Here is a 27828-nt window from a genome sequence, read left to right on the forward strand (position 1 = left end):
CAAAGCTGGCTGGTGTTGAGAGCAGATGTTGGCTGGTATTTACTCTCAAGTCTTCTCATCCAACTGGCAAAGCCAGACATACAGACTCCCCTCACTGGAGCAACAAAGTTAATGGAGGACCTACAGGAGGTTGGAGCTCAGTGACTGGCAAGTCTGGGTGCCAGGTCTCTGCCCCAAAGCCTGAAGTCCCCAGCCACAAATCTGGGTGGGCGCAGACCACAACTAAAAGTGGCAAACCTCCATCCACTGGCTCTATCCTCAGAGCGAATAATGAAAAACACCCCCGCCCCAACACGTCAAAAGAAAACAAACCACCATCCACTGCCCAGTGCATCACTCGCCGGCCCGCAGGCCACAATCAGGAGGGTCAAAGGAAGAAGCTAAGAGGCCGAGGAGGCCGGGAGGACGTGGCTTCCGCGGCGCCCCCTACCCCGTCCGGCATAAAACCTGTAAGAGCGCGGAGGGTGCGGGACAGAAGGACCGCCTCCACCCGGAGTGGCCACCCGTACTTGTACGGATTCTTTACGCTCAAGCTCAAGCCAAACAGCCGCCCCGGGACAACCCTTCTCAGAAGGGGTGGGAGCGTCCCGGGGGGAAAGAAGGGAGCCCGGGCCGCGCGGCGGAAAGGTCCACTTGTCCCGAAGTGGGGGAGAGCCGGCCGTGTCCCCTCGCGTCCCCGACTCTGCCACACGAGGTCAGGCATATCCAGCCAAGCTCCATGCCAGGACTCTCCACCTGAGGCTCGCCTAACTCCCCAGGACCCGGAGACAGACGCGTTTCCTCCCGTGCCCCAATCTCCTCACCCCTCCTCAGGACGCTTGGTTGGGTCCGGGGCGGGGCGGGGCGGGGCGGGCCGGCAGATCTCCACGTGCGGCCGCTCAGGCTCCGCGGCCACCTCGGGGCGGGGCCTCGGCATGGGACGGGGCGGGGCTTGAAGGCGATGCCTCAGGATAGGACGGGGCGGGGCCCTGAGGCGGGGCTTATGGAAGGGGCGGAGTCTGCATGGCGTGGGCGGGGCCTGGAGGCGTGGGCGGGGCGGCTGGGCCGCAAGTCTGGCCCTGGCCGAGGCGCTGAGAGCAGCGAGTCTCGGGCCGGCTGGAAGACGCCGTGTGAGCTGGAGGAAAGTCGGACTCCCGGAGCTCGCCACTTTGTCGAGGTAAGAGCTGGAGCTGGGGCGGCGCGGTGAGGAACTGGGGGGGGGGGGGTTCCTCCTGTGCCGCACCCCGTCCGCCGCTGTGCCCTCTGCCGGCCGGTTTCCTCGGGCTTTCTGGAAGTCGCGAGTTCGAGCGAAGGCAGTGCCCTCGTCTGGACGGGCGTCTTTCTTCTGGTTCCCTTGGTTCTGGGACATCGAGCACCGGGCGGGCTCGACGCGTGTCGCCTCTCCGCGTGTCGGAGCTCGCCCACGCCGGGGAGGGAGGATGGGTGCCCCGGGGCAGCCGAGCACGGCCGCGGGGGAGGCGCGCGGAGCTCGGGGGCCGCCTCTGCGGCGAGGGCGGGAGGCCCGTCCCGGGGCTGGCTGCGCCCCTGGGCTCGCTCGGTGAGCCGTGCCGGGGCTCACCGCTCGCGAGGCTGCCCGGATGACGGGGCTCTGGGGGCGCCCGCCTGTCGCGCCCCGAGTCTGCCTGGCCGCCGGAACCTGCACTTGAGGCTCTTTCTTGAGGGCCGCGCGGTGTCGCCTGTTGTGCGCCCAGGCCGGGCAGCCTGGCTTTTGGAAGGGACCCCTGCGGAGCCTCAGCCTCGCCGGTCCCCCAAGTGCTGGGTCCGGGATGCTGGAGCTCGGCGGTCCGTCAGGAGGCAGTCGGACGGGGGTGGGTGGGATCCCGGCTTGTAGAATTTGGGTTTCTGGAAGAACCTTCTGCGCCAGGGAAAGACCACCACCACCGGCCTTCCCTTTTGGAGGGCGGGCCAGGCCTTGTCAGGCATGGACAGCTGGAGTCCACCCAGGTGAAGTCCACCAGGATTTCAACAACACCTGAGTCCTGAGATGCCTCATGGGGGCGTTTTCTTACCCGCAGGGATGGATGGAAAGCTGTCAAACAAGCATCTTTTAAAGTTGAAATGAGAGATGGCAGGATTTCAAACCATGCAGTTGTGTGGCTCGTGTCCCAAGACACACGAGCTCGTTCGCCCCCTTTACCTACACCGTTTTGGTTTTTTATTCTTTTTAGCAGCAGATCTGTTTTGCCAGCATTAACCTCGGGAGCTGTGCACTGCCCACGGCGGGGAAAGAAAACTTAAGCAAGGGAATGCAGGTTGCCTTTGACTTCAAGCGTCTGTGCTTTCCAGCACTCTGAATGCGGAGGGAAAGTGTCTCTTGCTGCATTTCCCACGCATGATTCTGATTCCTTCTTTTCTTTGGGACCCGGCGATCTTTGTTTAGTGGTTTCCTAAGCATCTACTTAAATTTAGTTCTTGTACGAAATACTCCCAGTTGCCACAGGGTGTAGTTTGGGGATTCGAAAATGCTGTTGGAGAAAGCTGCTAGTGGCTTCATTTTCCAAGAATGTAAGTCATTTCCTTTCTGTGATTTCAGGGAGTTGATATTTCACAGCATCAAAACTTTGTGGGGAAAAATTTCCAGCACTACATCTGTCATTAAAAAGGCTTGTTAGAGAGAGAGAGAGAGAGAGACAGACAGACAGAACACGAACTTTTGGGTTTCCTTCTGAAGAGTAGTGCATACAGTGCATACATTTATTTAGGACCAGCATTGTGAAAAGCCAAGAAGCTTTTCAGAATCTGAAGTATCATGAGACTGCTGTTGAAAGTTTTAACAACCAAGACCTACAAATGGTCTCTGCAGGATGGAGAGTGGGGGAGGGGAGGAGACCAGAAACAGGCAGGAAAACAGATGCCTTTGCTGGTGTCCTTTGTAGTATAAAACTTCTAACACCTAATCATTTTCCTTGGGTGTGGTTTTGAGAAATGACAGTTTTATGTTAAAAATGAAAAGCCTCTACAGTCCGAGGTGGCTGACATTTGAATGCTTTCTCCGTGTGTTTGTAAACATACTGGCTTCATATTTCATAGTAAAGTGGACCTTTGGTAGGATTATTAGATGAAAAGGGTCCCACAGGGGATATCTCATGTCATGTGATTTACAGGATATCTTCTCTTCAAAGGCGACTGACTGTAATATGAACGAATTACCCCCCCCCCCACACACACACACCCATTCCCTGTGATGGGACACTGATAGGCCACGCTCATCAGCAGTTCTTGCAGTACTCAAAACATTGTTAAGGGACAGGAAATTTTTCTCTGTTTTCCACCTCTTCCTTTTCACCAGCTTCAAGTCCACCATTTTAATATGCAAATTTAAGATAGCTCTGGCTCTCCAGGAAAACAATAGGGGCCACAAAAGGTACTGCTTTTCTTTTTTTAAAGCAAAATGTTAATGTTCAGGATAATAGTTTATGCCTGCAAGTTCTTTAAAACCTGTCATTCAACTAGGCTGGCTGAAGTTGGGGCTGCTGTAGACCTTTTTTCTAGTTTGTGGACATCGTTTCCACATTTAACTATGCTTATAAAGCTTTTGGCTTTCAGAACCTATGACATAATAGGCTGTGTAGCCTTTTGTGGCAGATGTTTGGAATGCAAGTTTCAAACAGGATTGTTTCTGACTGAGCTGTCAGGTTTAGAGTTTAGTGTTAAATCAGTCCTGTCTCACCACTAACTTTTTGATAAAGGAATTGTTTGTACTTTCAACTCCAAGGTTACACATTTTGATTTCTAAAGCTCTACTTAAAAAAAATAAAACCTGCAAACAATTATTTTATTACATGAAAGCCAGTACCAAGAAAAGATTAATTCAGTCCAGATGTAAAAATGTATGCGGGTTTTAGATTTGGATGATCTCAACAAGTTTCCCTTTGTTGATGAGACTGCCTGGATCCCAGATGGCATTCACAAATTACCCCTCAGGTAGCTTGCTGAATTGACCAAATTTCATGGGCTTTGTCCAAAGTCACTTTAATATTAACTTTCTAAAGAATAAGACGTTTCAGCATATATGCAGAAATGGTTAATTTATTTCATCAACAGAAACTCATAAATGTTCCAGTTTGGTACAAGTCTCGCTCATAGTGTGAAAATAAGAGGAGGCCATTTAGTGTTGAATGCAAAAACATGGAGACTTTGGCTTTTATTTATGTAAGTCTGACTTTCTCTTTTTAAGGAAAAGGAAGTTTTAGGTGTTTATCCAGTCTTCCATAAGATCCAGCTGTGGCAATGGATTCTTGTAAGACTGTTCGCAACCCCCTACCCCCTTCTTCCTCCCAACTAGGAACAACAAAGCCACAGCGTTTCATACTTTTATACACATACGCACACACCTGTACTCCGAATCCCAGAGTTATGATGGGTACTTGTTGCTCATTTACAATTATGTATTTTTAGGAAGTCTATATAATTATGTAATTACACATTTTGGAAGTTTTTTTTTAACATTGTGGTTATGTACAAAACAGGGAGGGGAATAGGAAAGATTTTGTGAAGGAACTTTATGAGTGGTGAAAATTTAAAATGTATCTTCCCTAACCCCAGGCAGGAAACATGGTATTGCTGGCTTCTGTAGTTAAACTTTGATGTAGAGGATAGTTGAGAGGGCTTTTTAAGTTGCACATTATCCTGGGGAAGAGGCTTTGGGGGCCTATAAAAATAAGTAGAAAGGAGGTAAAGGGATATTTTGAGAGGAAGTAGAAAACTGGAGAATCTAAACTAGAAGAATAAGTAATTAAAATCAAGGCTGAAGTAGGGAGCACTTTCAATGTGAAAGTAGAAATTAAAGAGCAATGCCTTTTTAGCTGAGCATAACAGATGAAAAGCTCAGAATGAAATTACCTATAAGGCTGTGTGCAGCCTAGAGTAGGGCTGTTAATTGATATTTGTCTTGGGAACCTGGAAACCTTGCCTGCCTTAGTGTTGATTCACTAGTTTGTTAAATAATGTGTGGAGATTAGATGCTTATTACCTGCCGCCTACCCCAACTACTTCACATTTTTCTGAGAACATCTTTTGTGTAAGCACTAATGATTCTACAAATATTTACTCAGTCCCCCACTATTTGGGGAAACTACTAATGCCCACTAGATAAATGTGAGAACCAAGGGGTTCTTCAGCAGTAATGTCTGACATAGTTTCATAGTTTTGGGTAAAGACAGGCAATCTGTACATCTAATTACCTTCCATGATTTAAGTGTTGTGATTACTTCTGATGTAAGTTAGTATCTGGCTACTCTTACCTACATGTGATGGAGCAATCACATGGTGTATACCATACTGATCAAAGAGAGGTTACAGAACATTTAAGAATGGGGAAAGAAACCACTGATCTGACAGCCGGCTGTCAGGATGCTACTTCCAAAAGAGAAAGATGTGCCATGACAAATGACACGTGAACTAATATAGTCTGAAGCAGAAGGCCATGTTTACCTGGAGCTCCCTTGGAGGAAGTGTCTCTCTAGCTCAGCATTTTCTTGAATGTCTTTCCCAGTCTTCATGGCCTTTTGTAGCTGAGTTCAATCTGTACAGCAAGAAACTAGGTAGGCATTCTGTCATTACCCAAGCGATTACCTTAAGGACCTGAGACTGGGGTTATTCTGACCCAGAAGGTTTGTTCAGACACTTAGTATTCTACATAGGTGGTGCTGGGCTATTTTCAACAATGTTACACTTTATATAAAGCAGTGGTTTATATTAATTTAGAGCCACGGTTTTATCTAAGAGAGGAAGTTTATTTCATAAAAAGAAAGCAAATTGAGGATGAAGACTTTGGGAAATATGTTGAAGTTTCTCACTGAGTTTTTCAGCTGGCTATCTGGTCACATGAAGTGAAATGTGATTAATTTTCTCTAGCCCCCTCAGGAAGCAGCACTTGTGCTGTGCAGTTTCAGCATTAGCACCCCCCATACCCGGCTTTGGGTCCTTGTTGCTTTCTTTCTTTGAGCCTGTTACTGAATTATGATTCACAACCAAAACAATGCCCAAATCAGAAGCACACAGCACAAAGTGATCCCGTTCGGTACCCAGCATCCAAATCAAGAAGTGAACATCACTAGACCCTGAAACCTCTTTTTAGTGGTAATCCCTGACCTAAGAGTGACCACTATTCTGACTTCTGATGTTAGCTTGAATCTGTTCTTGTACCTCATCTAAATGTAATCAGATAGAAAATGTATTAATAAATGTAGGTAGTAGCTCACTTTTGTGTCTGAATATGTCCAGTTTATTCCTTCTGTTAGTGGTAATTTGAGTACTGTGGAGCTTATATGTGACAAGTAACCTTGTGATGGCTCTAAGAAAATGAAAACTAAAAAAAATTAAATTTTAAATTTAAAAATTTTCAACTTTGGAGTTGAAATGAAAGTATAGCCTTACAATTAAAAACAACAAAAATAGGGCTGGAGAGATGGCTTAGCGGTTAAGCGCTTGCCTGTGAAGCCTAAGGACCCCGGTTCGAGGCTTGATTCCCCAGGACCCACGTTAGCCAGATGCACAAGGGGGCGCACACATCTGGAATTCGTTTGCAGTGGCTGGAGGCCCTGGTGTGCCCATTCTCTCCCTCTCTCTCTCCCTCATTCTTTCTCTCTCTGTTGCTCTCAAATAAATAAAAATTAAAAAACAATTTCAAAAACTAGGATGCAAGAGGTAAAAAAAAATAAAAATAAAAAACACCATTATCACAGACGTTCCAGTGGTGCAACTTTGCCCACACAATCCTAGTGTTTTAAGGATAGAATTTGGGAATATGTATACTACTAGATCAGGTTTCAGCCAAGCATTGAGGACCGAGAGGGAGCCATAGGTGACATCTCAGAAAGCCTATCAAGGAGGTGGAGTCCTTGATAGGTAAAGAGACTCCTGCTTCATGTAACATAATGGTAACGACCCAGTGGAAACTCCTGGCAGCTGTGCTAGTCCAGGTACTGCTGGAGAAGTGCAGGTTTTACCCTGTCTTGAGCTCAGTGCTCCACTCGGAGCCAGTTGTCATCAAAGCAATGAGCCCACTGGAAGGCCACTGATGTGCAGGACAAATGCCCATGCCTGATTTCATTCCATGGTGTTCTGTGACTATAAGGGACCCAGATCCATCCAGAAAAACTTATCTGTAGCCTTGTGAGGCAGAATTTCACTTCCTCCCACCTTCCCCACCTCTGCCCTCCATACTCAGCCCTCAGACCACTCTGTGCCCCTTTCTCCCTCTCTCCTTCATGTCTAGAGGTTGCCAGTGAGACTTCTGGCTGTTGCAGTTGAGCAGGTACCCTTGAGAACCCTGTTGATCTGTTGTTTTATTGATCCATAATTGATCTAAGCTGGACTCAAAAAGAATTTTTTTAGACCCTGTCTAAAAAATTTCAGAGTAATTCATCAATGGAATGTTGCATTTATGTTTTCCTCCAGTCTCCAGTCCCTCTTCCCTCTGTATCTTCATCTCCCACATCAAGTTATCTTATCTTAAATATCCCCAGAAACATCCAGTCTTTACCAAAAACAGCCATGAAATTCTGATGCTGAAGGTGCTTCACTGTCCAGGAGCCATTTAACGTGAAACATGGGGTTATGATTTCACTGTGAAATTTAATAGATAAAACAAAGTGCTTACAAAGGATACTGATATTTTCTTTCATGTTTCCCTAAAGACATGTTCATGGTTCAAGAAAAAGCTTAGCATTTCAGTTCAGTCTCATTAAAAAGGTGAAAAAAAGTAAAACAACAGAAATTTTATAAATATGTTGTAAATATACCCTGCTTGAATGAAATACTTTCAGCAGCATAATTTTTTTCATGTGTAATGTTAGAAAACTTTCAATATGCTGACCATGGATCACATTGCTCAGAGAAATTTCCAGAGAGAGAAGAGAGTTGTATTTTGAAAATGGCATAGAAGAGAGGCAGGAAAGTAGAATGGCAAGGAGTTTATTTTCCTTGTCCTTAAAAAAAAAAATTACTCATTTACAAGAAGAGAGAAAAAGAGAGGGAGGAAGAATGGATGCACCAGGGTGTCTAGCCACTGCAAACAAACTCCAGATGCATGTACTACTTTGTGCATCTGACTTCACATGGGCACTGAGGAATTGAACTCCAGTCATTAGGCTTTGCAGGCAAATGCCTTAACAGCTAAGCCATTTCTCCAGCCTATAGATTTTTTTTAATTGGTGGATATTCATTGTACAAAATGAGGAATTGCATAAGGATATTTTCATTCAATCATATCACATGCTTTGATCACATGTTTCCTATGCACTTCCCGTCTCCTCTTTCCCCCTTTATCCTGATAGTCTTGCTTTTACCTTCATTTCACATATGTATATGAAATGTAGGCCCCACGTATGAGATCAAACATAAAATATTTATCCTTATGCTGGCTTATATTACTTAATGTACTCTCTAGCTCCATCTATTTTCCTACCAGTGACATGATTTCATTGTTATTTATGGCTGAATAAACTCCACTGTATATATATGCTGCCTTTTCTTTACCCATTCATCTGTTGATATACACCTGGGCCAGTTATGGACTTGGCCATTGTAAGCAGGGCTGCTCTAAGCATGGGTATGTGGGTATCTCTATAGTATCCTGACTTAGGTTCTCTTGGGTGTATTTGAAATCAGTCCCTTGTATCCAGGCTTTGTTAGTCTCCATTGTGTAACCTTGGGAGAAGTACTTGGACTCTGGACCTCTTTCTCATCACTTGCAAAATGATGAAAAATAATAGTATGAAACATCTCATAGGGTTGTGAAGCTCCTTAGATCGAATGGTACATTTGAAACCATGCAGTCATGTAATGTTAGCTATTACTGTTTAGATTAAAAGAAACTATGCATAGTATAGAAAGATTTGTAGTTTTCTTAGGAGTCTCTCAACCTTTGTTCAACATCAGTTCATTTTATAGTTTGTTTCTTGATGGCACTAACCAGACAACAAAACCTAGTTTTGTGTTCCTGCTCCACGAACAGCTGGCCTGTCCCACTAATCACTAATTGATGGACTTATTTTTCCTAATTCTCTTCTAATTGTTTTTTCTCCAGATGCTAAAAAGCAAATCTGCAGATTAAAAAACTCTCTTTATGGTGATTAATGTTGAGTAAAGTACATTTAAACCTAAACAGTACCAATGGCCTGTGTCTTCTCATATTCCCAGCAGTGGTTCCCAAGAGTCCTTTAAAAAAAGTGCCACTGCTGTTGGTATGAGACAGTTGTTTATTCCTCAGTCCCCGTTGGCTTAATTTATGTAACATGAGGCAAACCCCTAAGGATTTTGTTATTGACCCAAAGTTTAAGATTTTGAAACCATTTATTGGAAAATACATTGGAATGTTCATTTGAAAGGAAATTAATAGTCTGAAAGTTTCAAAGGGAGCATTTAAGAAAAGGGAACTTGACTTCAGCACATTGGGAAGATACATTTACATCTAAACAGCGTAATTACAAGCTCAGTGATAGGTTCATGATACTCTGATGAATCATGCTATATCATTCTTACTCTTCAAAGGGGGAGTTAGTTACCCCAGTTGACCTGCTCCCTGCTATGTGCACTGTGTGTAAAGTCTCCAACTTTGGTAAAATTAACACTTTAAAAGTATACACTAAGCTCATCAGAAACTAGATTTTGTGACTTTATGCACTATTCAGGACTATGCTGAATACTTTGTGCAATTACTGCCAGAGTATTTCATGTCATGGGAGATGAAATAAATATGCAAGGGAAAGTATTAAATGTTTTCAGGTAATCAATTTCAGATGTTACACTGAGCCCCCATTTAAGCTAGCCAAATCAAGGACAGCTAATTGTTGGATGTCTCTGGCTTCCCTGGGGTACTGGAATTGTGTTGGGTAGTGAAGCCAGGCTGAGGTTTGTCATCAGAGACTTTTCCAGGGACAAGAGAAATGTCCAGGGACCAGGAAAAGTCTCAAGGATTAGAAGAAGACTGTGAAACAGAAATCATTACATGTTTAAATCCAGTTGTATGTTCAGTACAGTGCACACCAGCATATGCCATGTTGTGTTCTAGGCTGCAGAGATGTATATGTGAGCTAAATAAAAGACCTCTGCCTTCATGGTTCTTGCAGTCTACTAGGAGACAGACCATAAATAAAACAAAGGAGATTTTACTATGTTTAGAAGGTAGTAAGTACAATAGTGTGTGTGGGGGGGGAGAATAGACTAGAGGACAGGAGGAGTGCTGGTCTGGGAGGCAGGGACATTACCCTTTGGCATACAGGTAAGTGCAGCCCTCGTAGGATGAGCTTAGGTCACAGTAAGCCAATTTCAAGTTGAGAATAGGTGAATCCAAAATGCGCTTGATGCACCTAACCTATGAATAGCAGAGATAGCACAGTGCACAGGAGTGTGCAGTGTGTCTCTTCATAATCGGGGCTAGCTGAGAGCGGCAGCTCACTGCTTCTGCTCAGCATCTCCAGAGAGTGTTGCACTGGAAAAGATCAGAAGTCATGATTTGGGGGCTAAGTTGGCAAAGTGCTTGCCTTGCAAGCCTGAGGACCTACATTTATTCTCTGGAACTGACATTAAAAAAAAAAAAAAACCTGGGCTGGAGAGATGGCTTAGCGGTTAAATGCTTGCCTGTGAAGCCTAAGGACCCTGGTTCAAGGCTCGATTCTCCAGGACCGGACCCACCTTAGCCAGATGCACAAGGGGGCGCATGTGTCTGAAGTTCGTTTGCAGTGGCAGAGGAGGCCTGGTGTGCCCGTTCTGTCTCTCTCTTTATCTGCCTCTTTCTCTCTCTCTCCATCCCTTTCAAATAAATAAAAATAAACAAAAAAATTTTTTAAAAAGACCTTAATGTGGTGGTACACATGTGTAATCCCAACGCTTATGGATCCATGGAGTTTTCTGGCCAGCCAGTCTATTGGTGAACTCCAGACCAATAAAAGATACTGTCTCAAAAGAAATGGTCAGTGTTTCTTAGGAAAGACACCCAGGGTTGACATTTGGCCTCTGCCCATGCATACACATACCTGCTTGCACACATGCACACCTGCCCACCTGAACATGTACTTGAACACATACACACACACATGCACACACACAGTCAGATTTGAAACATTATGTCTAGTTAATGAATGCATACAAATCCCACCACAAGAAAATCATAAAATCCTAAATCAGGGATCATTGGCAGTGTGGTCACAGTAGGCTTAGAGGTCATGAGCTATACAGACATTTCTTGACAAAGAGTATTTTCCAGCTGAGGGACCAGGGATGGCCTCTGGTGGAATGTGCTTGGTGTGAGAAGGCCACCTGTGGAACACACAAGGCCAGGAGAAATGTAAGGGAGGTCAGATAGTTTTGACACCTGGTAAGGCCTGCCTGCACCATTGGAAGGATTTTGGCTTTTACTGTCAGTGAGTTAGGAGCCATTGATGAGTTTTGAGCAGGCTGGGAAGGTGCTTTGACTGTGTTTTGGGAGAATCACTGGCTGCTGAGTTGAGAATGGAAAATTAAGGCATGGTCCAGGGTGGACACAGATAGTCCAGTTAGCACCTCTTGCCAGAGATGTCCATAGCAGAGGAAGAGGTAGAGAGAAATAAACAGGAATCTATAGCATAGAGCCAGTAGGATTTGCTGACCAGCTGAGCAGTGTGAGAGATATCAGATAGTCAGGGTAATACCAACGCAGTTTTTTTAATTATGAAGTTGTCAGTGACTGAAATGGGCAAGATGCCCAGGAGTTGTTTTGAACATGTGGTGTTTGACATCCAATTGGAGACATTGGGGAAGTTGTTAGAATCTGGAGTTTAGGGAAAGGGTTCAGGTTGGAGATAGAAACTTGGAAATTGCTTACATAATTTGGGTGAGATAAATTGAAGGATGTGTGTTGTAGACAGAGAAAGGCCCATGAAGCAAAACTTGGGATGGATGAATATAATATATAGTTGAAAAAGAGAAGAAATCCCACAAACATGAGAAAACATTTCGAGCCAAAGAAAATTTTTGCACTTCCAACAGAGTAGGCCCAATTAAATGTTTCCTTGAGTGATAGCATTAATAATACTGTTGACCCACCCCATGGGGACAGGTGAACATTAGGTGGTTTTTCTAGCTGTGATGATGGATTGGCTCAATCTTGGGATGCTTTGTTGAGAGGTTGAGTTTAGAAGAAGCAACCAGAAGGAAAAGAGAAAAGTTAGCAGAATATTCCTGAAGTCAAGTAGAGAATATGTACCCAAGAAAAGAAAGGGAGGTAGTGGTGTCACATGTTGCTGAGAGGTGAAGCCAGGTGAGGGTGGAGAGAGCTACTTGATGGATTCTAGTATTCCAGACCATGCCAAGAACTATGTTGGCGGAGGGGTGGGGACAGAGACCAGATTGGTGAGGCTCATAATAGAAGGAAAAGTTTGTGAAAAATAACTTTTACTTGCAGTTCATTTTCTTACAAACATTTAATAGGGGATGTATGAACATCTTAATAAGGGGTGGGGTTTCAGAAATGAGAATGTTGGGGCCACAAGGGCCTTCAGCAGACTCTGATGGGAATGAGTACTTGAGCTTTCACCTGGTTATATGGTAGGATTCTGGGATACAGATTGTAGTCTCTATTTTGAAATAGAAAATCCATTCTAATGCAGTTTTAAAATTCTGAATTGAATGTCTTTGGTTAGGGTTAGGGTTGTATTCTGAAGCCACTCACACTTTGTATTAGGGCTTTTTTCTTTTGCCTGTAGTGAAGATGTGTTTAATTCGGCTTCTCAGTGGCTTTAGAGAGAGAGGGCAGAGCTCTTTGAGATAGCTTCTTTCTCTGCAGTGCTCAATGCCCACCTGCCTGGAAGTAATCACTGATAGAGTGTATGGGTTGGATTAGGGGTCCTCAAGGGCTGGGACAAATTAAATAATGAAAAACTTTCTTCTTTAGTACTTCTTTTAAAATATTTAATTAATTAATTAATTTATTTATTTATTTGACAAAAAGGGGGAGAAAGAGAGAATGGGCGCCAGGGCCTCCAGCTACTGCAAATGAACTCCAGACACGGATGCCCCCTTGTGCATCTGGCTAACGTGGGTCCTGGGGAATTGAACCTGGGTCCTTTGGCTTTTTTTTTTTTTGTAGACAAATGCCTTAACTGCTAAGCCATCCATCCCTCCAGCCCTAGTACTTCTTTTATTCTACATTGATGGTTTTTCTTTCCTCATGAATATTGTTTCAATGCATGTGATTAAACATTTTTCATAGTTTTATATCATAATTATGCACCAAGAATTTTCTCTTCCTAGGATTACCTTTGAATTATAATCATAACTCTCTGTAATACTGTCATTGAAATCATCAACAGGTCCTAATCCAAATTATCTTTTCAGTCTGTAAGCTTATTAAACCACTAACATAGGCTTTGAATGTCTTAAGTATTGTTTTTGGAGAGTTAAAAGCTTAGAGTGATTGGTGGAATTAAAAGTTTGTTTCATTTATTTGAGTGTTGTTTGGTAATAAAAGATTCTTTAGAAAGTCACTAATTATGGGAAAACCCTGGAAAGGACAAGGGCTCTTCATTTGCCGTGGATTATAGAGCATGCTTTTAGAGACGTGCAGCTCCACTGGTTCTTACTGTTTCTAGTGGGCTGTGGTGTGAGCGTACCGTGCCGTGTCAGCGTTCTCTTAGGTGCTGCTGTCAACACTGTTTTATTAGTATCACGTTTTATGTTTTTCCAGCTGAAATGTGTAAGTCACTCTGCAGTCAATTAAATGGATATAATTGACTTGTAAAAGAGAAATCCACAAGGCCAATGTGAAATAATTTGGCAGTACAGTGTTTTATATGATGGATACTGGAGAGCATAGAACTTTGAAACTTAAGTCTCTTAAGTCACTGACTAGAGTTTGCAGCCCAGATTTCTTAGCCTGTCATGCATCATGCCAAACTTGAGTTCCAAACTTAGGGCCCACCAGCAGGATTGGCTGCAGACATGTTTTAGCTTTTAACACTTTGATTTGCCAACTATCAAAACTCAAGAATTTTGATACTTAAAAAAAATGAATTTTGGGCTGGAGAGATGGCATAGCAGTTAAGTGCTCGCCTGTGAAGCCTAAGGACCCCGGTGCGAGGCTCGGTTCCCCAGGTCCCACGTTAGCCAGATGCACAAGGGGGCGCACGCGTCTGGAGTTCGTTTGCAGAGGCTGGAAGCCCTGGTGTGCCCATTCTCTCTCTCCCTCCCTCTATCTGTCTTTCTCCCTGTGTCTGTCACTCTCAAATAAATAAATAAAAATTTTTTAAAAATGAATTTTATACCTTATCCTGAAAAATCAGAAAGTCTGGCAGTGATCTGTTGACACAATATGATGGTTTCCCCCTTACATGGTGTGTCCCCATAGGTGCCAGCAGAGCCCCTGTGGCCCCCAGGACCCACACCAAGTGGCTGGTGGGTTTCTTTCTCCTCGCTGCACTACAGACTGCTCCTGTAGGCCATGCGTTTTGCTGTCTGTGTGTTGTCCATACTTATTTCCCCAGTATCGCCAGAGTTCATAAAGTCCAATCACAGTGTGCTCTCCTTCGCCCTAACACATAAACACAAAGGATCCGTTCTGTCTCCTCAGGCTTCTCCCTCCACAATGTGGGGTCTGGATTGCTGCCTCACATAAGTGAAATCCAGTGCATGCTACTTTGTGCTGGCATCTCTCTATATATATATATACATATTTCCTAGCTCTCTAAAAACACAGCATGTTTCTGCACAGCTTATTTACTAGTACCTAGGGAATCTTTTTTAGATTTACTAGATAACTGTTGCTTCGATGCAGTTTCCAGTAGAAATATATGATTATAATGATGCTAAAAGAACTAGAAAATAACAAAATCTTAGATAAAAATTTCCTTCCTCAAATTGTGCTTGCATTGTGTGTGTATGTGTGTGTGTGTGCGTGCGTGCATAAATGTATGAGCTCCGTGCTCATGAATGCGGAGGCCAGAGGAGGATGTTGGGTATTTTCCTCTATTGCCCTTCCCCCTTATTCCCTTGAGATGGAGTCTCTCACTGAACCTGGAGCTACTTTATTTTCCAGTCAGACTGGCTAACCAGTGAGCCCCAGTGATTCTTCTGTCTCTGCCCACTCAGTGTGGGGCTGGGAGTGTCATAGGTGTATGCCTGGCTTTTGACATGGGTGCTGGGAATTGAACTCATGCCTTCATGCCCGCACAGCAAGCTCTGTGAGCGGCTGAGCCATTTCCCTAACCCCGAATTGTACTTTCTGAATATGCCATGTCATTTCTTTGTAGTAGTAGCATTTTTATTATCCATCTGTTCATTCACTAAGTATTTATTGTCAGTATACTGGCTTTATTACATAAATAGGTGAAATTTACAGTAAGATTACTGCTTACCATTTTATTATTTGGATATGCTTCTTCCTAATGATTAACACTGTTGTAAATGTATTGAGTTTTTCATTCACTTAGCAAATAATGTGTTCATTAGCGCACCCCCTCTTGAAGCTTTTATCTTGTAGCTAAAAATGTAGATTTTAAATAATGGAGTACATAATGTTTTTTATAATTACTGTGAAGAAGTAGGGTTCTACAAAACCTTGTTACAAGGAACTCTGCAGAGCCTGGGGTTAGAGGCTAAACTAGGGAGTAAATTTTGAATTCCTTTTTCTTCTGTTCTGTAGTCATTTTTAAATAGCCTGAATGTGAAAATTTTAAAGTAAAATAAATGAAGAGGTAATTTCTATAGCAAAATAATTCCTTAAACTGGGGCAAAGAGCTGGGAAGATGGCTCAGCAGTTAAAGGCACCTCCTTGCAAAGCCTGCCTGCCTGCTTTCTACTCTCTACTCTATGTAAAGCTAGATGCACAACATGGTGTATATATCTGCAGTTTGTTTGCCGTGGTACGAGACCCTGGTGTGTTCATGCACACTCTTTCTTATACATATATATATGTATATGTTTTTAATAAATTTTATTCATTTATTTAAGAGAGAGAGAGAATGGGTACACCAGGCCTCCAGCCACTGCAAACGAACTCCAGATACATGCCCCTCTTTGTGCATGCATCTGGCTTACATGGGTCCTGGGGAATCAAACCAGGGTCCTTGGCTTTGCAGGCAAATTCCTTAACCGCTAAGCCATCTTCTACAGCCTCATAAGTATATTTTTATTTTACTTATTTTTGAGGGAAAAGAGAGAAGGATGGAGGGAGAAAGGGAAGGAGAGATAGGGCAGAGAAGCGAAGGAAGGAAAGGGGGGAGAAAGGGAGGGGAGAGAGAATTAATGGGCACATCAGAGGCTCTTGCTGCTGTAAAGAAAATCTAGTGCCCACTTTATGAAGGCACTGGGGAATTGAACCCAGGTTGGCAGGCTTTGTAATCAAGTGTCTTTAATGCCAAGCCATTTTTCCAGGCAAATAAAACCATTTCTAAAAATATTTTTATTTATTATTTTCAAGTAGAGAGAGAGAAAAGACAATGAGAATGGGTATATCAGGAATGCTTGATGCTACAAATGAACTCCAGATGTGTGAGCCATTTTGTGCATCTGGGAAATTGAACCTAGGCAGTCAGGCTTTTGCAAACAAGAGCCTTTAATTGGTGAGCCATTTCTCCAGGCAAAAATAAAAGTATTTTTTAAAACTGGAGGAAGGGCTGGGTATGAGTTTTGTTTTTTTGTGTTTTTTTTTTTTTTTTTTTTTAAGGAAAAACAGTTTTCCAAAGAATTTGACATTGGCTACAGTCAATGTGACAATCAAGTTAAGAAAATTAAAATTTATAGCTCTACAATTTGTTTGGTACTGGTGTTGAACTGTTTATTTTATTTTTAGTTGTTTCAAGGTAGGGTTTCACTCTAGCTCAGGCCGACATGGAATTCACTATGTAGTTTCAGGGTGGTCTTGAACTCACAGTGATCCTCCTACCTCTGCCTCCCAAGTGCTGGGATTAACGACATGCACCATCACACCTAGCTGAGTTGAACTGTTTTGATAAGTAAATACAAAAAAGCAATTAGACTGGAAATTTAAGGCATAGCTGACTTGGAAAATGATTTTTATTTTCTGAATCTATTAATTATATCAAAAGTATTTACAATAGGGTCTTTTCTCATTGCTTTCAAAAATATAACATAAAAGTAAATTTACTTGCCCCAAATCAAAAGTGGATATCATTTTTATTTATTGTTTTAAAGCTCATAGCTGAAAAATATTAATAGTTTCCTATCAGTTCTTTGAATAAAATAATATGGAACATGTTAGGGGGAAAAAAAAAAAAAACTCAACTATAGAATTAATGGCACATATGAGCCAGAAAATAAAGTGGGATTTTGTGGTCGCCTATATTCTATCACAGTAGTCAGAATTATTTAACCTACTTTTTGTTTCTGAAGAAAATGGAATTATATACTTAACCAAATACATCTAAATATAATGAAAAATTTAATTTCTTTTTTTGCCTAGTTTAGTATCACATTGAAACAACGGTCAGCTGCAGTAGTGCCATGTTGAAATACCTGGCAAGAAATTCAAGTTACTTATAATTACCAGAGGAGATTCTGAAACATGAACTCAGTTCAGGAAGTTTTAATCCAAATAAACTCAAGTTTTTAAATATGATATTAAATAAATTTAAGGAAATCAAACTAGGGGATAGTTTTCAAGAAATGTCAAGTGTCTAGAATTTAAAGTGAATTTTAATTAAATCTTTAAAAATAGAATCTAATCTTTAGTATTCATTTTCTGAGCCCACATTCATTGTAAATCTCTGAAAAAGGACATTTAGCTAATTTATAACTTATTAAATTATTTGTATTTGCTTTTACAGGTGCCTAGAGAAACATTAAAAGAGAAATATTCATGAATTTCAGAAGAGTAAAACCTATCAGAGAAAGTTACAGGAAGTTACCTAAGGTATAATATGAAATATTCTTTAATTGGTACCTTATGCTTTCTTTAACTAGGCTCCAGGTGCTTGACCAGTATGTTTTCTGGAACTTTGTATCATTGTATCATAGATACAGACCTAAATTAACACTTCAATGCATAATCTGTTTAATCTGTTTTCTGTTGAATAGACTTTGAAATAATATTTTAAATTGCCCAGGACTGGTAAAGGCTGTGACATTTATCTGAGGGCTTGAGTGAGCTGGCTAGTGATCTCCAGTGCTTGTGTTCTGGCTGGATAGACTGCCACATGTCAGACACACTGCCTCATGTCTTTTCTGGCACCATGGCAGAATGATGCTGTGTTAGAAAGGTGTGTCCTAGCTTCACAGGTAGACAGTGAGTGACTCGAAGACATTTAGTGGCTCCTGCTCTACCTCTGAATCTTTCCATGCCACCCAGAACACTCCTGGCTCTTTGTCTAAACCCAGCAGGATTAAACCTTTATTTGCTGTGACAGGTAAGGTACGTCTACTGTCTTTTGGATTTACACTCTAGCAAATCAGGTGTGACCTGCTAACTCAGGGAGGATATAAACAACTAAAACCCATTATGGTTTTTGTTGTTGTTGTTGTTTGTTTTGTTTTTTGAGGTAGAGTTTCATTCTAGCCCAGGCTGCCCTGGAATTCACTCTGTATTCTCAGGGTGGCCTCGAACTCACGGCAATCCTCTTACCTCTGCCTCTGGAGTGCTGGTATTAAAGGCGTCTGGCCCCATCATGCTTTTACCAAAGCCAATTTTTGGCCTATGTTAAGCTTTAACATATAAGTAAAATAGAACTTCTCCAAATGGTGATGTGCATACAGCTTGTTCCTTAAAAAGTCCTAAATAGAGCTTCAGTTTTAAAAATTACCTATACCTTGCAGCAGTAGACAAAATGCAAGAAAGCCAGATCTGTTTTTTAAATGCATTGGTATGAGGTATTCTCAGTCTCCAACAGAGAGAGTTCCCCCACTCCCACTTTACACCAAGAGTTTTTTTTTTTTTTTTAATTATTTATTTATTACAGAGAGGGGCCACATAGAGAGAGAATGGACATGCCAGGGCTACCAGCCATTGTAAATGAACTTCAGATGCATGCGCCCTCTAACTTGTGCATCTGGCTTATGTGGGTCCTGGGGAATTGAACCTAGTTCCTGTGGCTTTGCAGGCAAACAATTTAACTGCTAAGTCACCTCTCCAGCCCACCAAGTTTTCTGAACCTATTGAAGGTACAGTATATGCAGATTACCTCTGCTCTCCTAGGGTTCACCACAGCCCAACCAAGCAGAACCTACTGGAAATGCTCATTTATCCATCACTGGGGATTTTGCCTCCTTTCCTAATACTGATGCTGTCCTCATGCTTGTGGTGACCTTTGGCCCATGAGGAAGTGATTTTAACTCCATTGGGTCCCTGATTGTTTGATTGGTATGCTTGATCCTAAGGCTTAGGAATTAAATAAGAATGGATGCCACATTTTCTTTGTTTGACGAATTTGGGAGCCCCCATGTTAGGTGCATAAATGTTTAGGATTGTAATGTCCTCCTGTTGGAGTGTGCCCTTAATCTATATAAAGTTACCTTCCTTTCTTGACTAACCTTGGAGTAAAGTCTACCCTGTCCGATATTAGGATAGCAACCCCTGCTTGTTTTCTAGGCCCATTTGCTTGAAACACCGTGTTCCAACCTTTCACCCTAAGGTAATGTCTATCCTTTGTAGAAAGGTGAGTTTCTTGGAGACAACAAATTGTAGGATCCTGCTTTTTAATCCAGTCTGCAAATCTATGTCTTTTCGTTGGGGCATTGAGGCCGTTGATATTAAGAGATATTATTGAAAGGTGTGTATTTATGTTTGCCTTTTTTTTTTTTTTTTGTGGTTCTGGTTCTACCTGTGCTCTCTTCTGTTAATTAGTATTTGAGTATTGCTTGTTTTTTCTAGGTTCCTTATATGAGTGCTTTTCCTTTTCTTCAGCATGGAGGATTCTATCAAGTATTTTCTGTAGAGCTGGTTTTGTCTTCAAATACTCCTTTAACCTGCTTTTGTCATGGAATATCCTTATTTCTCCGTCTATTTGAATGGATAACTTTGCAGGATAAAGTAACCTTGGTTGACAGTTGTTATCTTTCAGAACTTGGAATATATCACCCCAAGCCCTTCTGGCTTTAAAAGTTTGTGTTGAATAATCTGCTGTAATCCTGATGGGCTTACTTTTGTAGGTAACTTGATTTTTCTCTCTAACTGCTTTCAATATTTTTTCTTTGGTGTGTGTGTTTGGAAGTTTTATTATAATATGGCGAGGAGAGGTTCTTTCCAGGTTTTGTCTGGCTGGGGTTCTAAAGGCTTCCTGTATCTATCTGTATTGGCACCTCTTTCCCAATTTGGGGGAAATTTTCTTCTATGATTTTGTTGAAGACACCTACTATGCCTTTTGAGTGAAATTCTTCTCCTTCTACTTTGCCATGAATTCTAATATTTGATCTTTTCATAGTGTCCCGAATATATTGAAATTCCCACTCATACTTTTCTATAAGTTTGTCTTTCTCTTTGTTGGCCTGTATTAGATCTGCCACCTGGTCTTCTAGCTTAGATATTCTGTCCTCTCCTTCATCCATTCTAAAGTGAGATTTTGTACAGAGTTTTTTATTTCATTAACTGTGTTCTTAATTGCTAGTAATTCTGACTGGTTTTTCTTTATTATTTCTATTTCCTTATTTATGTCTTGTATTGCCTTCTTTATTTCATGAAATTGGTGTCCTGTATCTTCTTTGATTCCTTTGATTTCCTCTTTAAGTTCCTCTTTGACTCCTTTGATTTGTTCTCTGACTTCTTTGAACATATTTACAATCATTCTTTTGAAATCTTTTTCAGGCATTTCCTCTAACTCGTTCTCACTGGAGGTCATTTCTGATGCATTAATATTTTTAGGTGGATTTATATCGTCTTGCTTTTTAGTGTTTCTTGTGTTATAATGTATATATTTTTGCATCTTGGATTAAGTTAATGCTTGGATTTTCTAGCTAGCTGGGTATTCTTAGCTGTATCAATTGATTTGATGTTATATATTTTCAGGGTAGGAGCTTAAGGTGTTAGATGTGGCTCTTAAGACTGAGAGTATCTACAAAGGTGCTCCTAGGGGTTGAGTTTCCCTGCTATGGGAGTATTCAAGTAGGCTGAGTGGAATAAAACACCGGTAGATTCTAAAAGGTAACTAAACGCTGTACCCATTCAGTCAAAAACAGCCCCAAGTATGTATGCCTGAGTAGTTATTATAACAACCAGATCCTCTATCAACACAGAGGTTAAGATTTCTGGTCTGTTGAGGGATCCCAGTCAGCTTGGGACCAAGTGAGACCCTTCCCTGGTGCAAACCTTGGATGATTTTGGTTTCAGTCAAGTTGCTGCCTGGGTCGTAGGGCTGCTGTTCTGATTTCTGGGCACTGGCTTTTCCTGTGGGGCAAACCAAGCCTGGCAACTGTGGCCCTGCAGATCAGCACCCCCGCTGCTGGAACTGCTGCTGCTTCTGGGTCTGCTGTTGTTGCCGCTCCTGGGTCCCCCACTGCTGACGCTCCTGGGTCTGCTGCTGCTGGGGCTGCTGGTGCCGGTTCCGGAGCTGCTGATGTTGCTGCCGAACTCTGCTCCTGCTTGGGTCCCGCTGTCAGCTCAAGTTGGCGTGGCCAGGTCCCGGGCCGCTGCTCTGTTCGCTGGAGCTGGGCTCAGGCAGTGGGGGAGGGGAGGGAGCCGCAGCTGCTCTGGTTCACTCGCTGCTCCACGTGTTCGTCTACCTCGCGGTCTGCTCCTCCGCTGCTCACTGCCGCTCTCCTTTCGCGTTTCCCGAGTTGCGGAGAGCGCGGTGTGAGGGGAAAATCCCGCACCTGGCTTTTCCTGCGGCTGGAGTCGAGCCTGGCGGCTTTCTGGTGCGCCCCGCCGCCGCTGCGGTTGGCGGAGCTGCCGGGGCCGCTTTTGCCGGCCTGTGCGGGCTCTGGATGCTCTGGATCTCTCCTACTTCTCCGCTGCCGCTTCAGTTTCCTATACACCTCACTTTTTAGTAAAAGTGTGTATTTTGCTGAGGTTTTTTGGTCTTTTTCCCCCCCAGGCTTCTTTGGCGTGGTACCTACGCCGCCATCTTAACTGGAAGTCCCACATTTTCTGATTTAAGAGTTTAGTAGTGGTGTGCTTCCCTTTCAGATAAGAACGACAAAAGACAAAAAGGTTAGGATTGTTCCTAAATAAATCTTATGCTGGCTGTGCCTGCCACCTTCTCTGTAGCGGCCTTGACCTCCTTAGGCCTGTGGTTTCCTCTTCCCTGGCTGCTTGTTACTTCCACACGCTCCCCTGTGATAACTTCTGCTGTATCTGATCCATTGTTTCCTCTGTTGTTGCATGAAAAAAATCTCTGCATAGGGCCTCTCTAGGATCAAAGAGCAAGAAGAAAAGTAACTAGAATCAGATACATTCTCCCCCTAGTATAGAAACCTACTCCTAGTTAATAAGTAACACAATTTCATTTGACTATATGGCATTTTTCCCTCCTAAGAATATTAATAAAGTTATTTTGTAAGTAGCATTGCAAATTTAAACCTTCCGTAATCAGGAGTTTGAGTCATAAAAAAACCAACACAACTAAAGAGTATATTTGTGAAAACCCATGTGCTCACCATCAAATCTTGACACAAATGCATAACTCCTTAAGAGTAAGACATACTAAGTCTTCCAAAGAATATAAAAACTGAATTATGAAGACTACTAGAAGATCATCACTATAAAATGAAATATTTTTCTCAAATCATGATGTCATTGATTATGTTCATATAGGAAAATTTCTTTATATGCTGATTATTAAATGTTTAATTATAAGAATCATTCCAAATGGTGATTTCAATTCGCTGTGATGCTAAAATACAAAAGAAGTTGTTACTATATCTATAATTAATGAAGTATTTTTGTTAAATGTAGTAAAATCATAGAGTATGAATAAAAATTCTCTTCATAGAATTGAGTATTGCCCATGGATCTCAAAGTACTGTTAGGTAATGGAATATATTGCTAAGATGAGGTGACATTTGCAAATGTTTTATAAATGTGATATAGATAAACTTCAGGTTCATACCACAGTTACCCAGATGTTCTTTGACAACTGTTAGGTGTCAAAAAAAATAAAGAAGAATGTAGAAATTATTACTGTGTTTCTGTGCCAGCCTATAGCATGGTTCCTTAACCTGGACTGCAGGTTATAGGAGGGGGATTCTGAAACGTAGTATTTCACCCAAGAAGCCTCTGTAAGTCAGGGTGCCAAGCACTTACTAGATTATCCAGTGAAAACTAAGAATCATGATTTGTTTACTTTTTCTCCCTTAAAAGTTAGAGGAAGTTGAAGATCTCATTTCACTAGATTTTCTGGTATTATAATATGGAACTTTTTTTTTTTTTTTTAATTGAGGTAGGGTCTCTTTCTAGTCTAGCCTGACCTGGAATTCACTATATAGTCTCAGGCTGGCCTCACTGGGATCTTCCTTCCTCTGCTTCCCAAGTGCTGGAATGGTGTGTGTCACCACACCCAGCTTGGTTATTTTTTTATTTGACCTTCAAAGTGGTCGTTTCTGTTTTCCAGAAGGGATTAAATGATTCCACACCTTCACCCTCAGTAGTGGTTAGTGGAAAGGCCAGCCTGCAGTGCTTTTTGAACTTCAAGGCCTGTGCATTTATCTCATCACAGTATATAGTGCCAACTTTTATTCTTCCAGTGCTTTTTTTATGAGACAGGTTTTCACTATATATCCTGGCTGGCCTAGAACCCCTGCATTGACCGTGCTGGCCACAATCCTCCTGCCTCAGCCTCTCTCTCTTTTTTTAAAAAAATATTTTTTATTTATTTATTCACCATTTATTTGAAAGAGAAAGAGGAAGAGAGAGAGAGAGAGAGAGAGAGAGAGAAAATGGGTGCACCAGGGCCTCCATCCACTGCAAACGAACTCCAGACATGGTGCACCCCCTTGCATCTGGCTAACATGGGTCCTGGGGAATTGAACCTGGGTCCTTGGGCTTTGCAGGAAAAGCCTTAACTGCTAAGCCATCCCTCCAGCATTCAGCCTTTCTTTTTTGATATCTTTTAAAGTCAGTTCTGCCAGATACCATCACCTCACTTTATTTAGCTCATGCTGATTTTGCCGAACCTAGAGAAGATCTTTTCAGATATTTTCTGCTTTCCATAATAATGACAAAATTCCAAATCATTGTACTTTATCTGCAGAGAGCAAAGCTGTGTATAAAACTTTATCAATCCTTTGTTCAGAGCATCTGTTACCTTGAAAATCCTTTGTTAACTTATAGAACTGGTTAGAAATTAAAAGTGCTTTGAGCCAGGCATGGTGGTGCACACCTTTAATCTCAGCACTTGGGAGGCAGAGGTAGGAGGATCACCATGAGTTCAAGGCCGCCCTGAGTACAGAGTGAATTACAGGTCAGCCTGGGCTAGAGTGAGACCCTGCCTCAAAAAACAAAAACAAAGACAAAAAACAAAAAAGGTGTTTTGAAATAATTGCAATTACAAATTTGAGCATTAGACATTAAGTGTAGTTAGAAATGAGTTGAGTTTTTCACAGCTGAAGAACTTGAAGACCAGTGGATCAAACAGAACTTTCTCAGATGAGCTAAGGAGCTAGTTTGGGACAAAATAAGAAGAGGAATCTGTTTTTTGTAATATTTTATTTTTATTTATGAGAGAGAATGGGCATGCCAGGGCTTTCAGCCATTGCAAACAAACTCTAGACACATGTGCCACCTTGTGCGTCTGGCTTAACGTGGGTTCTGGGGAATCGAACCTGGGTCCTTTGGCTTTGCAGGCAAGTGCCTTAACCGCTAAGCCATCTCTCCAGCCCCTCACATGTTATTTTTAATCACTCTAGTACTGATTTTTGCTAGGTGATAACTTCGGTAAACATAAAAGGCCAACTGTTGCTTTTTCAATGCACCTTAACATTTTTTAGTGTCATCATGACTTCCTACATTTTTCTTTCTTTTTTTTTTTTTTTTTCTTTTTCGAGGTAGGGTCTCAGGCTGACCTGGAAATCACTTTGTAGTCTAGGTGGCCTTGAACTCATGGCAATCCTCTTACCTCTGCTTCCTGAGTGCTGGGATTAAAGGTGTGTGCCCCCCCCCCCTCAACTTCCTACATTTTAATTGTAAGCTAAATGTTTAAGCTTTCTGAAGCCATGGTTTTAGTCAATTTAGCAAATTTTGTGTTGTATTATTTCATCTATACCCTGCTTCACATGTATCAAAAGGTTTGAGGTAATAATACAGTGTTACTTAACATGCAAGTACTTTAATGAACATGTAGTCACTTTAAATAATTAACTTGCCAATGGCACATTATATGCAATAAAAATAACATTCCCAAATTTAAATGGCTAATTAGTGAGTTTTAGTAAATGTGTTCATGTAATCAACATCATAATCAAAATACAGAATTTTTTTTCAAGTGAAAATGTGTACTGCAGCCCCTTTTTAGTTCATCCTCTACCTTCCTCTCCTACCTCCTCTTTGCCTTTCTTTTGTATCTGGCTTCTATCACTTAACACAGTGTATTTTGGATATACCAAGGTTCAGGATGTATTTTTGTGACTGTGTTCATGTAGGATATGGGTCATTTTTTTCTTACAATATTTTGGACTCATCCATTTAGTCGCACATACCCTAGTTTCTTTTGTGGTGTTGGAAAGTATTCAGTTGCACAATTAGCTTATTCATTCACCTGCTGTTGAAGGATATTTGGGTTGTTTCCAATTTGGAGCTATTAGAAAGCAAGTAACTATGAACATCTGCATTTTTTACTTTTGAGTTACATGGTAAATGACTGCTTAACTTTGTAGAAAACGGTCTAATTATTTCCTAGTGGCTTGTGACATTGAGAATCCCATGAGCAATACTGCAAATTCTTATTAAAACGTGGTGTCATCAGTCTCTCAAGTTTGTGGCTACGTAACAGTACCTCAGCACAGTGCTTGCAAGGCCTGCTTTCCTAGTGACGGGTAATGCTGAGCATCATGTCAAGTGTTTAGTTGCCATTTGTACATCCTCTTTGATGAAGTGACTTGGGGTTTTTTTTTTTTCTTGGTGGTGGTTTTTTTTCTGAGGTAAGGTCTTGCCATAGCCCAGGCCGACCTGGAATTCACTGTGTAGTCTCAGGGTGGCCTCGAACTCACGACATTCCTCCTACCTCTTCCTCCTAAGTCCTGGGATTAAAGGCATGCACCACCACATCCAGTTTGTGATTTGGGATTTTTTGACCATATTTTTAGGAGTAGTTGTCTTTTTAAAATTTTTATTTATTTTTATTTATTTATTTGAGAGAGGGAAAGAGGTAGAAAAAGAGAGAGAGAATGGGCATACCAGGGCTTCTAGCCACTGCAAATGACCTCCAGATGCATGTGCCACCTTGTGCATCTGGCTTAAGTGGGTCCTGGGGAATAGAACCCGAGGTCCTTTGGCTTCACAACCAAGTACCTTAACCACTAAGCCATCTCTCCAGACTTGTCTTTTTTAAAATATATATTATAAAAGCCATTTATGAATTCAAAACTGAAGTCTTTAAGCAGATATAATTTTCAAGTATTTTCCCAGTCTGAAGATTTCTTTTTCCAGAAGATACACTTGTACACATTCATCAACTCATCTCATTTGGTCTTTCAGTGCAGCACATTGCTGCTGTTATTATCATGCCTTCTTTGGAGATAAGAAACAAGCTCAAGTCACAAAGCAATAAAAATGATGAAATAAACTTAATGGGTTTTTAATTATAAATCCAGTAAATTAAACATGACTCCTGGCATACTCCATCATATTTGTTTCACTCTCATGGAGAAATACATTTTGGCAGCCATAGTCCCAAATAATACTTGTATATTTATCAATTTAATTTTAATTTTATAAAAGGTTAAACTCTAAATCCCCTTTCCCTGCAGGCTGTGGGGTTCTTGGTATTCACTCTGGGCTCATGAAGGCCTCATTTTGTGGGGGTAGTGTGTCTCAGTATGTCCCCTACCCACTCTAGCTCTTACATTCTTCCCACCTACTCTTCATCATGCTCTCTGAGTGATGGCAGGCCTGTTAGCAGATTGATTTAATGTTGAGTTTTCTGTGGCTCCTGGGCTCTCTGCTTTGATGAGCTTTGATTGGCTACATTACGTGTTGCCATCTCTGGTGTGCTAGTTTTGGGGTTAGCACAGTATTCATGTTGCGTCTTCCTCTGCAGTGTTTCCTGGCCCAGCTAATGTGTTAGATGTGGGATGTCTCGTGGTGGGCTATCTTTTCTTGTCATGTTATGGATCTTGGATATCCTCAGTTGTTTCTGCATCTGTTAAAATAAAACAGATTCTCCAACCAAGAGTGAGAACAGCTTGGATTAAAGGGGGTCTGTGTAGTGACGAGAGGCATTGGTGTGTGTGCTCGCTCTTATGATCCAGAGAGCAGAGGGAGCTTTTCTCTGGAGTCTCTTAAGCTTCCTGTCCATGGGATATGACTTCTTTCCAGTTCTCCCCTCTGAGCAGAGCTCATGTGCAATCATAGAACAATTGGTTACCCACACGGGCTGTGTGCCACTATTTTACAGATGTGTATTCCTTTAAACTGACTTTCAAGAGGCAGTCCTGTCCTTTACTTTCTTTTCCCTGTCTCCCTTCCTGCCATCTTTTTGTGGTGTCCAAAGAAAACTAAAGTGACAAAAACTCCTAGATGTTTTCTGTACATTATAAAAGTTTAGCTTTTAAATTAGATCCATATTCATAATTTTTATGTATAGGCTATGAACTCCTTATTCTATTGGATATTTCTGGTCTTTATCCTGATACACTGACTTATGTGTCTATTCTGAGGACAGCGTTACATGGTGTTGATCATTCTACCCTTCATAAGAATTATATAAATTGGTACTAAGTCCTTGAACTTTTTAAAATTGTCTTAATTAATTT

The 27828-nt window shown here is 41.8% G+C and overlaps 1 protein-coding gene across 3 annotated transcripts in view; it reads left to right on the plus strand.

The window, feature by feature from the left end:
• Nucleotides 1-1041: 1041 nt before the first annotated feature.
• The window catches only part of Frmd6 (FERM domain containing 6), an 88331-nt gene continuing 61544 nt past the window's right edge, over nucleotides 1042-27828 (plus strand). The window contains exons 1-2 of one of the 3 annotated variants that reach the window (XM_045154356.1): nucleotides 1049-1156; nucleotides 17763-17848. The gene's annotated coding sequence lies outside the window, so the exon portion shown is untranslated. Of the gene's footprint in view, nucleotides 1157-17762; nucleotides 17849-27828 lie in introns of all 3 variants that reach the window. The other 2 variants (XM_004649180.2, XM_004649179.2) reach the window with 2 other exon arrangements.

Source organism: Jaculus jaculus, chromosome 7 (genome assembly GCF_020740685.1).
Source record: "Jaculus jaculus isolate mJacJac1 chromosome 7, mJacJac1.mat.Y.cur, whole genome shotgun sequence".
NCBI lineage: Eukaryota > Metazoa > Chordata > Mammalia > Rodentia > Dipodidae > Jaculus > Jaculus jaculus.